Source organism: Triplophysa dalaica, chromosome 10, assembly GCF_015846415.1.
Source record: "Triplophysa dalaica isolate WHDGS20190420 chromosome 10, ASM1584641v1, whole genome shotgun sequence".
NCBI classification, from domain to species: Eukaryota; Metazoa; Chordata; class Actinopteri; order Cypriniformes; family Nemacheilidae; genus Triplophysa; species Triplophysa dalaica.
In genome coordinates this window covers 17,557,291-17,574,770 of record NC_079551.1, presented here as the reverse complement: position 1 = coordinate 17,574,770, position 17,480 = coordinate 17,557,291, and the positions used below count along the sequence as shown (strand labels likewise).

The window sequence follows — 17,480 nt, the reverse complement described above, 5'->3', positions numbered from 1 at the left end:
AGGCGCATGGTGATGCCGCCCTGCTGCCGACGCACCATAACCCCTAGTCTTTATGACTTTTTCGACGGACTCAGGTCCCTCTGAGCAGGTTATGAGGCAGGTCGTGGTGACGACTGAAGTCTCCCTGCAGGGAAGCGGTGTAGTGTGCAACGGGCACGCAGGTGGGGTGTTGGACGAACCCCCGCCTGCGCTGGCATATCAATTGCCAAGAGTTGTGGGCTATGCTACTTGCACTGAGCAGGCTACGGCCTCTCGTGCGAGACATACACGTGCTGTTCCGAGGACAGCACTATAGCTGTAGCGAATACAGATCGTCAGGGTGGCGTTCGCACACAGCAGCTAAACACAACTTGCTCGACGCCTCCTCCGGTGGAGTCAACAGGTGACTCGTTCCCTGCAGGCCACACACCCCGGGCAAACTGAACTAGACAGCCGACGTGCTTTCTCGCCAGTTTATGCCTCGTGGAGAGTGGCGACTCCACCCCCGTGCAGTCCAGCTCATTTGGAGGCTGTTCGGGTAGGCCCAGGTAAAACCTGTTCACCTCCCGTAACACCACCATTTGCCCGCTTGATAGTCCCTGCCCTCGGCACGGATATCCTTGCGCACAGCTGGCCGCGGGATGGGCGGAAGCACACCTTCCCCCCCGGAGCCTTCTTGTACAGACTCTGTGCAAGGTCAGGGAGCAGGAGCACCAAGTGTTATTGGTTACACCACACCGGTCTAACCGCACTTGGCCTCAGAGCCGATGCTCTGGACAGCGACTCCCCCTGAACCATTCCCCTGACAGAGGACCTGCTCTCTCAGGGGAAGGACACGTTCTGGCATCCCAGATCAGACCTCTGGAACACCCATGTCTGGTCTCTAGACGGGACGAGAAGATCCTAAGATGGCTACTCCCCCTATACGGCTGAGACCATCACCCAGGCTAGGGCCCCATCTACTAGGCGGTTACACGCCTCTAGACGGTGCCTCTTCTCGTCCTGGTGTCTTTCTCAACGAGAAAGACCCACTGAGGTGCTTGATCAGGATTGTGTTCCCCTCCTCACGAGACTGGAGACTAACATCTCCCTTCCACACTGAAAGTGTATGTAGTCGCTATTGCCACTCATCACGACTCAGTCGGTGGAAAGTTTCTAGGGCAACACGACCTGGTCACCAGGTTCCTAAGCAGCGAGAGGGCGGAATCCGCCTCATCTCCGCTCCATACCCTCTTGGGACCCTAAGTGGTCCTGGGGAGCCTCAGGGCCCCCCAAAGAGCCCCTCGGAGGTTCCGATCTTCCTCATAGAGTAAGACGGCCCTCCTGACGGCGCTCACTTCCTTCAAGAGGGTAGGGGACCACAGAGCATCCTCCGTGTCCCTGGATTGCCTTAAACTCGGCCCTGGAAACTCTCACGTTATCTTGAGACCCAGGCCCGGGTGCGTGCCCAAGAAGTTCCCACTACTCCCTCCGGGGCCAAGTGGTGAACTTGCAGGCGCTCCCCATAGGGGAGGAAGACCCAACCCGATTAGTGTTGTGTCCAGTACGTACTGGACCGCACGCAGAGCTCTGAAGCTCTGACCAGCTCCGTGTCTGTTGGAGGACAGCAGAAGGGGAAGGCTGTCTCCAAACAGAGGCTGGCGCACTGGGTCGTGGACGCCGTTACGACGGCATTCCGATCTCAGAATCTCCCATGCCCATTGGCAGTGAGGGCTCACTCCACACGGAGTTTAGCCACCTCCTGGACACTGGCAGAAGCGCCTCTCTAGCAGACATCTGTAGAGCTGCGGGTTGGGCTATGCCCAAACACCTTCGCAAGGGTTAACAACCTTCGCGTAAACCCGGTGTCAGCCCACGTCCTGCGTGGCGACATGTAGGACTGGCATCCGGGGGGGCGTATGCCTGCGAAAGCACCTTTCCACCCTCTAACAGGTTGGGTCAGTGTGCTATTTACCTTTTCTTCTTACCCGAACACATCGCTAAGAAACTGGTACCTCACCAGCCTCCCTTCTTACCCAGACACTGGTTAAGAATAGGCATTCCATCCATCACCAAACAAGCACCCCCTGGGGGCTGGCTGGGCAGAGCAGCCTTCCCCCTTAGGCCGGGATACCATGTGAGCTATCACAGATAGCTCTAACCGGACCTAGTGCTACCGGACGTCTGTAACACCCCCTCCGTGGGCTGTTCCGTCTGATGTATCCTCATGAGAATGGTTCCCACTCCTGGTAACCCATGAGCTTCCCCAGGTGGGCCTCCACCTCGCGGTTAACTACTCAGTCCGCACGTTCCATGCGTTCTCCTCCAAGGACGAGACCATACCTATATCCACCATATTCCTCCCCACGGGTAGGAGGTGGCCTCTGTAGCGCTTCTCTGATTAAGAGTCGCGCTTACCCGGTGTAAACTGATCTGGACGGCCTCTCGCCTATAGAGAGCTAAGGCCCCGTCCGTGAAAGTTACCGGTCAGGGCTGTACCCATCTTTCTCCAAGAAAGCTCTGGAACCCCCCGACCACCACACTGGAAGGTTACAGTCTCACGAAAGCTTCGAGATGACACGCCCAGGCTTGTTACCGTCGCTTCGCTAGAGATTGTGACGCGATACAGCGTTGTGGCGTTTTCCATAGGCAACCCCATCTGTCGTTCTCGACACAACGTCGAGAGACCGACAGAAAGGGAACGTCTTGGTTACGTATGTAACCTCAGTTCCCTGATGGAGGGAACGAGACGTTGTGTCCCTTATGCCACGAACACGTATCGTATTCTGCTGCAGTTTGAGAGGTCTCAGGCTCTTCAGAACAAAGGTAAGTGAATGCTGCACGCCGGCCTCCTTTTATACCGGATTTCCGGGGGCGGAGCCCGGCATGCAAATTGCATTCGCCAAATTTCATTGGCCTTTTCTATAGTAGTCAGAGTTGATTGGTTCTCAAGGGCGAACCCCATCTGTCGTTCTCGACACAACGTCTCGTTCCCTCCATCAGGGAACTGAGGTTACATACGTAACCAAGACGTTAATGCACCATGAACAACTGTGTTGACGTTAAAATGAACAAGTATTTATAACAACATCTTTGTGCGTCACATTAATCAGCACAGATCTCTATCATCAAGTGTTTTATTACAGATAAGAATTTTTAGCCATTGTTGGAGCTTTGGCACAGATAACACAAATGACCTTCGAGTGTGTCCAACCCTTTTCATCACCCACCACGTTTTTGACTTATCAACCCCGTCCAAAAACACAGTTTATCTAACATCAGCCCTAATTCTGGCGCAGAAACAGGAAAAGGCTCATAAATGTTGTATATTTGGAAATCTTGGCCGTGTCCTGCCAAAAATAATGGGCTTATTGCTCTTTGTAGGGAAATCACGCATAGATGGTTTTGCAATTGCACTTTAAAAAGCCAAATGTTTTAGGCACCTTTAAAATGTAAATTTAATGGGGTTTGAATCTGGAATTTATTTCCTCCTCAGTGAAGAAAGCTTTGTATTTGCTGTTAAGTTAATACAACTGCAAACAATGTTTTTGGCAGTTTAATTGAATGGTCCCCAAAAATGTAATTGGTTTAATCCATCCAATGTTTTTTGCACTGATGATTTAGTAGTTTAGTATGCACTACAGTCTAGAGCATAAAGTATGCACTTGCGGGTAGGCAGTCATCTGATGATTTCTCTCTCTTCTTATCAAAGTGTACAATACAGGTCATGCATGCTCAGATTGGTTTTCATTTGGCATTTACAGTTCATTACCAATCTGGCAAGTCAAAATATTATGTCAGAAGGCTTTATATTTGATCACCAAGGGCTTGTGGAAGCAGTATAAGATGTACCGGCACACTGTAAAAAACATTATTTTACAGAACATTACTGTTATTTTAAAAAATCACGCTAAAAAATGGCTGTACGAATTGTACTGTTATTTTATACAAAAATACATATTTTTTGAATGTAGTAAAAAAGGCACATTACATAAAAAGACTTCAAATTTACAAGAAAACATGAAAACCTTTTTTACACTAAAATGTTAATTTTTTCTGCCGCCCCAGCTGTCAGAAAATGTCTGTTTTTTACAGGATTTTTTTAGTGTAGGTCACACATTTCCAGTCATTTTCTAATTGATGTCACTAAGTAAGTAATTTACGAGTCCACATGCACTCTTTTACTGTTCTTTAGTGGTAACATGTTTATCATTTGCATGCCATTACCTCACGGCTAATTGTTTTTCATAGATTATTCATACCTAGAGAGGATTCAAAGACTGGTAATAACTCATAGAAACATATTTTATTTACCCCTGCAGCATTATTTTAATTTTACACATCTGTGTCGCTCATAGCTGGCTAATTTTTACCCACACATCTTGATGTTGACCTTTGTGAAGCAACGTCAGAATGGTTTGAGAAAAGGAGTTGAGGATTGTGGTACAGACCAGGGCCCAGTTGCAAGAAACCACTTAGGGTAAGAAACATCAGTACTGTTAAAATGGAAATAAAGGGTTTTCTTATCCTAAGAGGTTTCTTGCAACCGGGCCCTGTACATCAGGAAAAGACATGTTCTGAATTGTTACTGTAATTTTTTCCCATATCTATCATTTAGATAGTGCCTTCAAACTTCAGGTTGGGGCCTGATAGCTTTTCCTTGATTTTGCTTGTCTTTATGATATACTTGTGTCTAGATAAGGCTGGGGCCTCATAATGTACTCTGCTCCATGTCAAAAAAGCCCACGTCCATGTGTCAGACATTCCAGGATATTGGCTTGAGACCTCATGGGCGTTCGTACTGTACATTAAAGCCGCAGCACGATTTTTGCATTAAAATCACTACCATTAGTGTTATATATTTATAACACTAGATTCTATTATATTATATATTTCATTACATTATATTACATTTGTTCACTAGTGCACTTATACATTTATCCCAACTGTGTCCAACAATGTTCGAATCCAGAGAAATTTGCAGAACTTGCCTTCTGTGACGTCATAATTTAATTTCTGGAACACTCTGAATCTTGAGTTTCTCTCGACATTAGCAGATTGTGACTTGCAGCTGGGTCCTGTCCTTCTTTGTCAGCTTTTGGACCACATGAGGTTTTTCCTCCTACATGAGTAATTGGTTACGTATTGATTTTTGAGGTCCCTGAGAGACCAGTGCTTACAGAGGCCCTGCTGAGGGCTTTCATTTGGGCTGTCTGTGGTCATATCTTCTACCGTAACTGCTGGTTCTTACTGTCTCCTTTAGTCAGCACTCCTTAGCTGAGCTCTGTCGCTTACTCGACAATTAAAAATACATCAGTAACCAGAGGTCGGATAGAAGAGAACTCTGTGTGAATGATTTGCCCAGTATTTGGATCCTTTAAGACAGAGGCTTGAGACAGATTTACATTACATTTAGCAGACATGTTTATTCAAAGCAACTTAAATATTAGAAGTGCTGTACAAAGTAAAAGTTTTTTTTTTTTTAATGGTTTAGTTTCATAATGACTGTAAATTAAAATTTGCTACATGTTACTCAGAGGCAGGTGGTATTGGGGGAGGGACATTCTCTTTAGAGGGCATTTGATTGGACAAACATCTGTGTAGTGCTTGATGAGTCATCAAAAATGTTGGGACATTTTTATGGACGTTGTACATTTTAAAACTGGTTGAAGTTGGTGCCGCATGATTAATCATTTTTTACTTGCAATAACAATTTCTGCATCCCTTGTTTAATTAAGCGTAATTGTTGCAATGTAAATGTGTTAATAGTAAGCACAAAGAAATAGTCTGAAATTGTTCATTTGTGGGGTGGAGTGTACGGATGATAGCTCGCTTTGAAAAACAGTATCTTAGAAGTTGAATAGAGGCAGATTATAGCATAAAATGCCATAAATATGCTGAAATGTTATGAAATGTTAATAACATTAGAGAATAATCAAACAATTGAGGAATTGTGAAAAGTTTTTAAATGAACATTTTTCATGAAATTTTCATTCAGCTCTTAAGAAAGCTAAAAGATCAAAAAAATGTAGGTCTTTGTTAGTTATTTTGAGTGATTTTATCGGCTGAACGATCATAACCATGGTATCCATTAAACAGATTGAACTCGTATTCCTCACAGCCTTGTTTTCATTCATTTTAGTATGCCTATTCTTTTTAAGTCCACAGTGTTCTTTTGTCCTTCTTCCGTCATAATTATATGTACTAAAGTAAAATAATTCCTATTTACTTTTACCAACCTCAGTCTGACTTTACTTTTAAGACGAACCAGACCTACATTTAATGATCACTTGTTCCATAGAACTTCAATAGACTCCGTAAGACGAGTTATTGAGATGGTAATTCAGTGTCACTCTCACTGGGTACTTTTGTGCCTTCAGTTAACAAATGGACCATCAGGCAATCATTCGACAATACTAAAGACCCATTAAGATGATATAACTACATGGGAGCCCCATTTTTTGTTCCGGAAACATTCTTTCAAACGTGTTGCAGAAAAAACGTCCAAGTAAACCTTACAGTGCTCAAAAAACCTCGCTGGTGACGCAGAAGTCGTAAAGTTCATGGCTAAGTGTTGCCCTTCTAGCTTTGGCTTTCACGTGTGAGGTGCTAAGCAGCCCCAGCGTGTGAACCCCATGAGATAGACGTGTTGAGTTTGGGTTTAATGGAGCTGAATTTATGAAGAATGCAAATCTGAGCTGTTAGGGTGAACCGCAGCACTTGTTTATTTCCACCCTTGCTCTCAATTTCCCTCACCACATCTAGATTTACCACAGAATCTTTACGAGTAAGTAACATATAGGTCTGACTTTTAATTTCGGGATGGATACACCATATTTTCGTCATTCTTCAAAAGAACATATGACTGCACTTGAAAACCATTTTATTGATCTGATGGTTTGGATGTGGGGCACCAACCTAGTTCGATCGCTGTCCGAGCTGGTTTTCATCTCTAAATCCACAAAGCAAAACCTTATTTCCACTCAACACTTTCGGCACCAAAGACATTTCTAGTTTGCAGGAGACTTTGAAAAGCTTCGGCTTTGTTGCGGTCCGATGCTACACATTGTTCGAACGGGGTAAACCTTCAGAAACCAATGAATACCACATCTGAAGAGCGAGTGAGAGGACAAGAAAAGAAAAAGGAATGAAGTAGGAGAGGGGGCCAACTCTTTCTCTCTTTTCCTCATTTCGGGCCCCCTCCCTGAACCTCCCTTGGGTTGCAGGAGGAGTGCCAGAAGACCAAAAGAAGGCAGTAAGCTGGAGAACAAAACTTGAACAAAAGCCAGCCGGCAGGGCTTTTATTACGACAGCCTTCTTCAATGTGCTGAGAGAATTTTAATCAGAGACACCCCTCCCCTCATGTGTGTCTTTCTTTTTTGGGCTCTTACTCTCCCGCAGACACTCCTAGCTCTTTGAGATAACTTCTCTCGTATCTTCTCCTGTGGCGACTGAAGGTCCGTTGCAGGAACGCTGGACGTCTGGATGTTGAATGTGAGAAGGGCCAGTCAGGACGTTCTGGAACAGGTGAATTCTCTCTCTTTATTGCCTTTCTCCTTCGCTCAGATTATTGTGCTGTTATCTCCCCGGTGGTTTTGAGCTGCATTCCTCAGCAGAGCTGTACTATGGAGTTGCCTTGCTATCCTGATTTCTTCATGGATTTCTCTAGAATAAAATATGGATTTGTTCAAGAAGCTAGACACCCAAAATTAGCGTGCGATATCCCAAAACCAGGCTGTGGTTATGAACGGAACACAGCGAGCTGTTTGTAAATTATAGTTGAATTCAAACCGAATTCTCTAAGCTGTCATCTTGTGGCCGGGAAAATAAATAATTCATTAGCGGACAAAGCAGGGCCAATCCTGGGCCAGGTTCCAGCTCTGAATCAAAGTCAGATGGACTTGACTCTGGGCCTCTTCCTGTGTGTTTGAGAAATGCTTGGACAAACCTTGACAGATTGATCCTTGGGCAGGTCAAAGGTCAGACTGTTGACAACAGACTTTGTGTAATAGCAAAAAGACTTGCATGGCCTAAGGGCTGACCTTTTTGGGAGTGCAAATGGGTGAAGATGCTGTGTACGTGCAAATAAACTTGTGTTGGAAGAAGAATAGTGTGTTTGTTGTCAACAAATATTGAAACTTGACTCGTGTGTCTTCTTGTCTACACAAACCCTCTTTGCTCTCCGCCTGCAGGGCAACATATGTCTTGTTTGTGTTTCATACACTTTTGTTTACGAACATGATCTTAAGTGGGCATAAAAGCAGGTTTCTCTCAGGCCCTTTGGCCCATTACTTATGGAGTTTACAGATGAATGCTTCTCATTCATAGATGAAATGCCGTGAAAACCACACCGGTTCACATGATTCTTGTTGGTGTTTTTATAAACCTTCATGTCCTGTTTGTATTTAAGAGCAGAAAGGATAATGTTTGAATATTGTAGAAAGATCTGTAAATAGTACACATAGTTAAATATGTAACTAATTTTAAAAATGAAAATGTACTCAGCTGTATATAATTTCCTTTATCAAGGACATTACACAAACTAGACATTCATTTTAAAATGTTTTTATCTTCTTTTCATGCAAACCAATGGGATTTCAACTTATTCATGTGCAGACATATTTGAGTTTAGCACTGAAATCTGTTTGAATTCTAATCTTACTGAATAAGCTCAAAATATTAATTTTGGAGCTTCACCAATTGACCGAAAGTATAATAATATGACATTACAGTATTTTAACACAAAATTATTTGTTTGTGTTCAACTGAAGTAGGGAAGTCGCATACATCTTGGTCCAGCATGACGGTGAGTAAATTATCAGAGAACTTTTATTTCTGAGTGACTATTCCTTTAAAGGAAACTTTCATTGTTTTTCGGTGTAAATCAATTTAACACTGATGTTATTGATTTAATTAGTTTTTAAAAAAGAATCTTGTTTTGTAAGGTTTAGCATCATCTCTGATGGTTTAGATGTTGGCTCGTAAATCTATTTCCAAAGTTGGTGCTGAAAAAAGTTGTCGGCCTGCTGTATCGAGCGTTGGAAAGTCTGCTCTCATATCCTCGGGCTAACAGTATATCATTCTTGTATCGATGCTTTACAAGCCCCGCCCACATATCCCAAAACCCCCAGAGCTGCTCAAGTATGTGCACGGACGTCATTTAAGAGTCAGTATACTGGAGTGACTGGCGTTTTCCCCATTACTAAAATGCCTGAAAGCTATCCCAAGAGATGTAAAAGCTATGTCTCTGCACTTTGTCCAATAGTAAGACAGTATCCAGTTACCTGTGGTTTTAACACTTGCTGTAAATTATTGTATTACTGTTCTTTAAACTCGGATGTGTCTTTGAAATACAAAACTGGCACATAAGAGATATAAATCAGATGTTTTCCAAAAAAATCTCTGTAATATTACCAGTTATATTTCAACGCTGCCTTAAGTTTAATGTCAAAAATATCGCTTTAATTCTACCCCAATATATTTTGTGTAATATACAGTAGAGTATGTTTAAGTTTGTTTTCATTGTCACTGTAGCATTAATTTGTGTCAAATCGTATTATTGTGTCTCTATATATATATACAGGTGCGCACAACACGCACATGGACATATGTTTCTATATGTGACCGTGTGTGTGTGTGTCGAATGTCTTTATTCCCCAGAGTGTCCATGTTAAACTGAACCAAATGAATTTGGGTTGGGTCTCAAAAACTGGCCTCGGGAACAGCCTCAGACTCGCAGTATTCTTCTCTGGTGATGTAGATGTGACATTCTTGCAACAATTTAAAGAAAACCATTGGTTTTTAGCAAAGAGAGAGTTTAGGAACACACTGAAGTTATTTTTCGTCACTCCTGACTTATTTAGTGTGGCAGAACCTGATTTGACAGGAAAAGGTTTCGTCCAAAAAGAAAGCGGGCCTGTACTTTGTGCTTGTTTGGAGGACATTCATTTGTGAAAAAGTATCTTTGATGTAGTTGTTGTCGATGGATAAAGATGTCTTTTCATCTCAATATTTTGAGTCACAGTCCTGCAGCGCGACTGCTCCTATGACAGCCATCTAATAAAGCGCACAACTATAAAAGCCTGATTCTTTATAATATCTGTGTGCCTTGAGAAATTAAAATGCATTGTTGTTGTTATTTTTAGCTAAATAAAATGGTGAATTTGTGCTTCGAAATTGGAGAATAATGATGAGGGAGAAAGAGAAGGTGGGTGGTGGCTTTATTTGAGACAGGGAACATTGCTTCACAAGTTTTGGCCTTGTAGGTTTCTGGATAACAATGGATATTCCATTTCCCTCCCCGAAGACCCCGACCAGCTCCAGAGGCTCAAAGCTAAGCTTAAAAACTTTATACTTCATCTCTCCACTGTTCCCACCCATTTGCTTGGTTACTCTCTGTCTCTCTTTTCTAGGCTTTTTAGTCCTGAATTTAGTCCTTTAACTCTCACAATTCTCTCTCTCGCTCGCTCTGTCCCCCCGTGGCAATGGTTCACATGCCGTATGTGTGGCCTCAAGGCCTGACATTTCCTGTCTCTTTATTCTCTGTGCAGTCACAGGGGCCAGGGCTCGCCCACCCGCCCCGATCATGAAAAAAAGCATATCGCTGCCTTCGTTAAATCATTTTTAGTCACTCTTTATGTTTGTCGTTGGGTTTTGCAAATATCTAACCAATAAAAAGTATAAAAAAGTGCTTGACAGCACAGTATTTAAGCATCACAAAAGTACAGGGTTTTTCCATTTCCTGAAAAAAGTAAATTTGGACATCCAAGGTTTTGAAAGGACATCGACAGTACGATTTGACAAGAAAATAGTCTAGAGTTTTAGGGTGTTGGCATGAGTGTTTGTAAAGAGATGGTTCACTCGAAAATAAATATTATGTCATGGTTTACTCACCCTCACATCATTCCAAACCTGCACAACTTTCTTTCTTCTGTGGAGCACAAATGAAGATATTTCGAGAGATGCCTTATAAGGTTTTGTGTCCATACAATGGAAGTCAATGGGGTCAATGTTGATTGCCAGAAAAAAGTCGTACAGGTTTGTAATGACATGATGGTAAATATCGTCTCAGTTTTCCCCCAAGACAGTTGGTGTCGTAGGTGTATGTGACAAACCAAATGAAATTTAAGTCACTTTTAATCTATTAGAGTAGTGGTATTTGGCATCATGACATCAAATGGTTGCATGGTGTTTTTCTGCACACCTCATATTCCTGTAAATGTAAAACATATTTCTTAGATCTACAACGAGGGGCACATGTGCCAGTAGAGAACCATTAACATTTCAATGATTTAAAACAAAAGCTTTTGTATTGCTTTAAAAGGCCTGAAATATAGTTCATGGTTTACTTTTATGGGGCTCAAACCAATCCTTGCCATCACTACACCACAGCAATCCCAGCAAACGTGAAAATTGGTCAGGTGGTCTTATATGGTCTGGAAATGGGCTTTGATATGGAAACAGAAATCTGGGCAAGATCAGGATGTTTCTAAACTCAAATTGACAATCTCCATCCTTTAGCGTGTGGTGGACCAGATGTAGTGCTCACTTTAAAGACGGCTTCTCTGGACCTGTCAGCATTTCACTGACAGCACTTGATCAAAGGCTGCCATTCTGTGTCCCATAGCAAATCTGAGAGGAAATGAGACCCTGAGGGCTTGAATGGAGGAATGTTAGTGGCGTGTGAGAGTCTGACTGATGGACACATGCTTGCCCAAAGCATCTGTTGCTCTGTCTTTTTCCAGGTATTCTGCTGAAATATCTGATTAAATGTAATATTGAATATCGTTCCTGTCCATCCGAAACCTTATGTCCAAATTCGCAGTTTTTCAAGAAATGAAAAAGAAACAAAGTGCTTTTTAAATGAATGAATGGATGTTCTGGTTTTACTAGGAAAGCATTTCCTTTCAATGATGCACGGCCAAGATTTGTGGTGAAGATTTTTTTAGATCTAAAATGCATTTCATAACACAAACATAGACTTACGCATTTTTATTCCATATTCATAATAAAATAAAACTTTAATAGTACAAATTCATTAACATTATATTATGAACATTACTATTAAACTATAAATTATTATTACTAGTTTCTATTATTATTGTTATAAAACTATTATTATTAATTTTAAAATGTACGTGCTGTAACATAAATATAAAAATAATATTAATTGTATTAATTCTTTGCTCATCTTAAATTGCGCTAAAAATTACCTTTTTCGAGGCGCCCGAGCACAGACTGGCAAGTGCCTCACCAGAGCCCCGCCCCAGTTATTCGTCAGTCTTTATTGATTGACAATTGGCTCGTTTTACTGGAAGGTGGGACTTCCTTCGCTAGAGAGGCCATATGGACAGTTGCATTCCTCGCCATTCATTGTAATGGCAGTGGCGCGTCATGTTACTGTATCTTTGCTAATATTATTCTTTTAACTTGATTCCACTTAACATTTCATTTTACTACATTTTATTTTCATATTTGCATTCCAACTTCACTTAAATCAAGGGGTTGATTTCAACCCATGGTTATATTTTTACATTTATTTTAAATGGTTGGGTAAACTATGTACAAAACCAACCATTGGGTTATAAATAAACCTATGGTGTGTTGTTATTACCCAACCATGGGCATTTTGGGCTGGAACACTCTTATTTAATGTCTACACTGTTGTTGTTTTTTAAACCTTTCAGATGCATTGAACAAATAGCTAAAACAACATTATCAACTTGATTGACTCTTCTAAACCCCGTCCTGCGTTTCTGGACTTTTATTCCAATCAAACCCTAATCCTTAGTCCTAGGAATAATCTCAGTCTAACTCCAGGATTTTAAGTGAACATTCAACCACCTCTTGTGCGTCTGTTACTCAATATTTTATTTCATTACAAAGTTACATATGCATTTTCAGGGTCAAGCCCCATTTCAAAGTTGAGGCGGGACCCAGAACTCAAAGACACACCAGCTGCAGAGACACACGGGAACACAGAGATTTAGATGTTATGAACTGTGCAGGCTGTTGTTTGTTCGAGCATTGTCATTTCCTCTACATCTGGAACAGAAAAGAGGGGAAAACAGCACAGAGTTTTGGAAAACTAAACATTTACCCAGCGTGAGTTTGGGCGTTACTCTGTGGAGCATCAGAGAAAACTATCTGTAGCTAGACTGACAGAATCTGTCGTCTTTTACCCCATGATGGGACCACATTACAGTGTCAAAACTTGCATATTTAACATTTGTCGTGTTCATGCTTGGCACGTGGTTGGGGTTTCTGTAGCTCAGTTGATCTTGATAGAGCATTGCGTTAGCAGCCCAAATGTTGTGGGTTTGATTCCCAGGGAACAAACACAATGATACCTCAGTTATTTACACAAGCTAAACTCTGATTTGGATATTTGTTTTTCAGTTGAATTCAAGTAAAAAAGACAAGATTTTTATACATTTTTATGTTGTTTCAAAGGCTATTTAAAAAAAACGTGATCTCAGTATTGGCCAAAATACTCAGGAATATATTTTTTGAGAACAACTAATTGACAAGTAAATATTAGTACTTTTGCAAGGCCTAGAAGGAATTTCTGTCTATTGCGTTTCAGACTCATGAAGTGCTCTTGAGTCATTTATTCTGATTGTGGAAATCGTGAAAGAGAGAACCAACGTCTAAGCCTCAAAATTTAGTCTGTTGGACCACCCAGATTCTGAGTGCCCCCAGCAGCAGTTTATGGAAATTGTATTCAGACCAGGCCTCTTTAAAGAAGCTATCTGTTGGACACTGATGTGAGAAAATAGTCGTGTGTATTATGACTTCTGAGAGATTTTGCCTTTACAAACAACAGTAGTGTGGCTTGGTTGAGCCCCAGGCCCCGGACAATGAAATAATCATTCTGATGGCCGTTTAGAGGAAGTTTACAATACTTTTCATATTGATGTCACATTTAGGCTAAACACTAGCCATTTAGGCTAAACACTAAAAATTAACAAGAACCGTGTAGCTTTTAAACGAGAACTTTACTTGAACGTTGAAGTGTATAATTTAGAATTACAAAAATTGTTTCTGTCATTCATTTTTTGGGGAAGCAGGTAGCCCCGCCCCAAAGCTTATCCTACTGGATGAGACAAGCTTATGCCATTTGTTTGGGGCTGAAGGATTAACTCTTTACATCTCAATTTGAGAACCTTAATCGAAGGTCTACTTGGACGTCTTGTCAACTTTGGTTGAGAAGTTTTAATACAGTCACTTCACATTTGATGCTATGGTTCAAGACATCGGATCTGTGTTTGGACTTTTGGCAGGTGGAGAACAGAGTTATGGAAGCCATTAACATTCCATGGCTACATGTGGACACTTATTTATTTTTCCATATGTGGGTGGGGCTGGGAGTATTGCACTGTCCCTCGCTGGAGAGAGAGAGAGAGAGAGAGAGAGAGAGAGAGTGAGGGGCCCTCGCTGAGGGGGCTTGAACTCATCCGCCCGCTCAACTCCACAGAACAAAGAGCATAGGCAGATGACTGCTTGGAGTCAGTGAGCCGGAAGAAGAGAGGAATAATTACTAGATGGATGGAGTAATGGTTGCAGAGAGAAAGGGGTTGAGATGGAGAAAGGTTATTATGGGATGTTCCGGGCCAACATTTATTGCGTAGTGAGCAGTTCAAGAGGACCGGGAAGAGAAAATTAGAATCAAATAATTGAAAAGTAACTTTTTCAATGTGTTCAATTTTGTCGTACTGTAAATCCATTTCAGGCCTCGAAAAAACATAGAAATATGAGCTCACACAATCCACCCGCTGCCCAGGACAGAGAGATGATGTTTTAAACAGAAAGATATAAAAGAGAAACAGATCACTGCAAGATTCTCCACACTGCACTGGACGCTGTGGAGAAATGAGACGTCTGGAAGCGTTTCGTTGGTTTTAATGCCGACCGGTCAATTTGGACCCACACCGTCTAAACTTTGAAGAATTCTCACGTGTCTTTTTTCCTCTCGCACTTCTCCAGTCTGTTTTCATCTGCTCAGTCTCACTCCATCAAATTCTGTATGATCTCAGTGTTTCTATGTGGCAAAAGCATTTAGGCCATTTTCATCTGGTTTAGGGTGGGTGTGTAGTGTGATTAAACAGTTACACATTGTGTGAGAGAAAGACGTGTAGGAGATGAACTATAGAACTTGTGAACTTTGGATTTACTTACCTATACTTTGGGAGGAACAGTTTATCTAGAAGACGGGAAATTCTGACAAACCTTTCCCATAAAGGGTAAAAAATGATTCAAAAATAGTTCAAAAATGATTTTTATTATTGTAAACACTCAAACATTGTCTTTGTTATACATTATATGGATTGGGCTCATCTGAATTCATTTGTAATTGGGTTGAATATAAATGTATGCGTATAAATTATATTTATAATTCTATAAAAACAGTAGAAGTCACGTGAAGCCACGGTTATCCATTCTCCTACTTCACTGTATTCTTCAAAAGTTAACTGTATTCCTCATTCACATTTTGTGACGTGCTTGTGTTGCGTGGGTGTGCCCTCGATCCCAGCCAGAAATGGCCTGTTGAAACGATCTGGGTAATTTGGCAGTGTTGATTCAACTTTCAAAAAACGTTCCCTCAGCATTGGATTATATTTCAGGCTTTTAACCTCTCAGGCATGTGGGATCCACACCCAGCGCCTTTTATGAGCAGATTAATACAGCGATATCTTCATACAGGTACGTGAGATTATATAACAGTCCAAATGGATGATTTGCGATGCGTTAAATTTCAACTCTGCAGAAAGGAAACGTTTAAGAGCTTGTGTGGAACTGCTCACCATTATCAAAAGTGTACGATATCAAAGAACTCAAACTCCATGCCTTGTTCTTCAGAATGGGCGTTTTGTTAACACAAATGCTCTTCCTGTCTTGCATCACGTGTTTGTTTACAGTAGTACTGGTGGCAGCGCAACCTTTCTATGAGCGGTCAGTATCGTCATCCAGAAAGTTCAACGCTCATTCATTATTACTTCTCTCCATTGGGTGTAGAATGAAACAGCTGGGACAGATGACCTTTAGTCTTACATCAACACGCAAAGAGGAAGACGACTCGTATGACTGATGTGCCCCTTGGACCGCCTCAATGGCCCTGACTGTGTCAGCTGTGCTTGAAAGATGGAGCTTTGCGTGCATTGGTGGGCTACTCTCAAGGCTTTTCCTGAAGAAAAGCCTTGAGCAGCCACTTTGCAGTTGGACTCAAAATGTGTAGTCGGTTAGGTACTCGTTCAGCGACAGTCAGTAGACTGCAGTTGGCATGTGGTGTTTGGTTAGTAATGTCAGAATAATGCTTTAATGACTGAACCCTGTTTGTCGATTGACAAAGTAAAATCCAGAAACCTTGTTGATGGAGTTAGTTGCAGTTGTTTAAGAGTTGTAGAGAGTCTTAATTCAGAACCTGGAGATGACTTGTCTCCAGCTTGAGAGCTCAGAATTGAATATTAGTTCTCATTCACGTCTTGTATGTGTGATGTCCCGTTGGACTTTGAAGTCTCTGGCTGGACGTATGCGCCCCTGCAGGATATCTTTGTCTGTGAGGAAGTTTAGCTTCTTGCTTTCTGTCTCTTTAGCTCTCTTGCTCCGCCAAACCCAAACTATTGTGAGCCATCACCCCTTAGATGGTGGCCAAGTGCACAAGCACCAGAATTGTCTTTGTTCCTTCTCGATTTCCTACTTTGCTAAGCAGCTCAGACCACCCCCTCCATCCATTCTTATGTCCCTGGTTTACAGTAAATCCAGTGCCAGATCCAGTTTCCCTTGAATTGACAAAACTCCTTCCTCCAACACTTCTCTGTGTACGGGAAGAGCAGAGTTTGAACGGCCGTGCTGGCTGAATGGAGTTCCCGCAGGAGGTGGTGCTGCATAAATGGATTTGGCAGAGGAAATGATGGCTCCCGCTGCTGGGTCCCTGGACGTCTACGGGTCTCTGTCTTGGCCTGTACTGCTAGTTCAGCTCTGAGTTGACCTTCTGCTCTCTGCGCAGGGGCTCCGGAATTTTCCGATCCCCTGCTGATGGGTGTTTATCATTGATGCCCAGTGGGGCATCCAGAGCTCTCTCAGGGAAATAGAAAAATAACCGCATCAGTCGGGACCAGACTCCAGCTGAACTGTCTTGTGTTACAAACCTGCCAGATTGGAACTGAGCAGCATTTAGTACTTGTTAAAAGCTTATTGATAATTAATGTATTAATATTAACGTCTTTGTTCAACTACATTTTCCGGAGTCAATTTAAGAGCTTTAAAGTGGCCAGTTCTGGCCTTGAATGGTTTAGCAGATAGTTTTCAATTCCTTATCTTTTTCCCAGCTTCTGCTTTAATTTCATTAGATTTTCACGCAAACCATCCAGCTCTCACTCCCAGGGGTAGAGTTTTACATCTTGTATATTGAATTGGGATTTCCTGCCCTAGTTGATTGTTAATTGTGGGATTGGCCCATTAATCGCGTCTTAATTGAGATCCTCTTAAATTACCATTTTGTTGCTGCCCGAAGTCAAACCTTT

The 17,480-nt window shown here is 42.1% G+C and overlaps 1 protein-coding gene across 2 annotated transcripts in view; it reads left to right on the top strand.

Annotated features, from left to right (window-relative positions):
- Positions 1-17,480, top strand: part of add3a (adducin 3 (gamma) a) — a 79,424-nt gene that overhangs the window by 30,280 nt on the left and 31,664 nt on the right. Inside the window, exon 1 of one of the 2 annotated variants that reach the window (XM_056759918.1) lies at positions 7,360-7,485. The exons of the other annotated variant lie outside the window; for it this stretch is intronic. The gene's annotated coding sequence lies outside the window, so the exon portion shown is untranslated. Of the gene's footprint in view, positions 1-7,359; positions 7,486-17,480 lie in introns of those variants that run through there. 2 annotated transcript variants of the gene reach the window in all.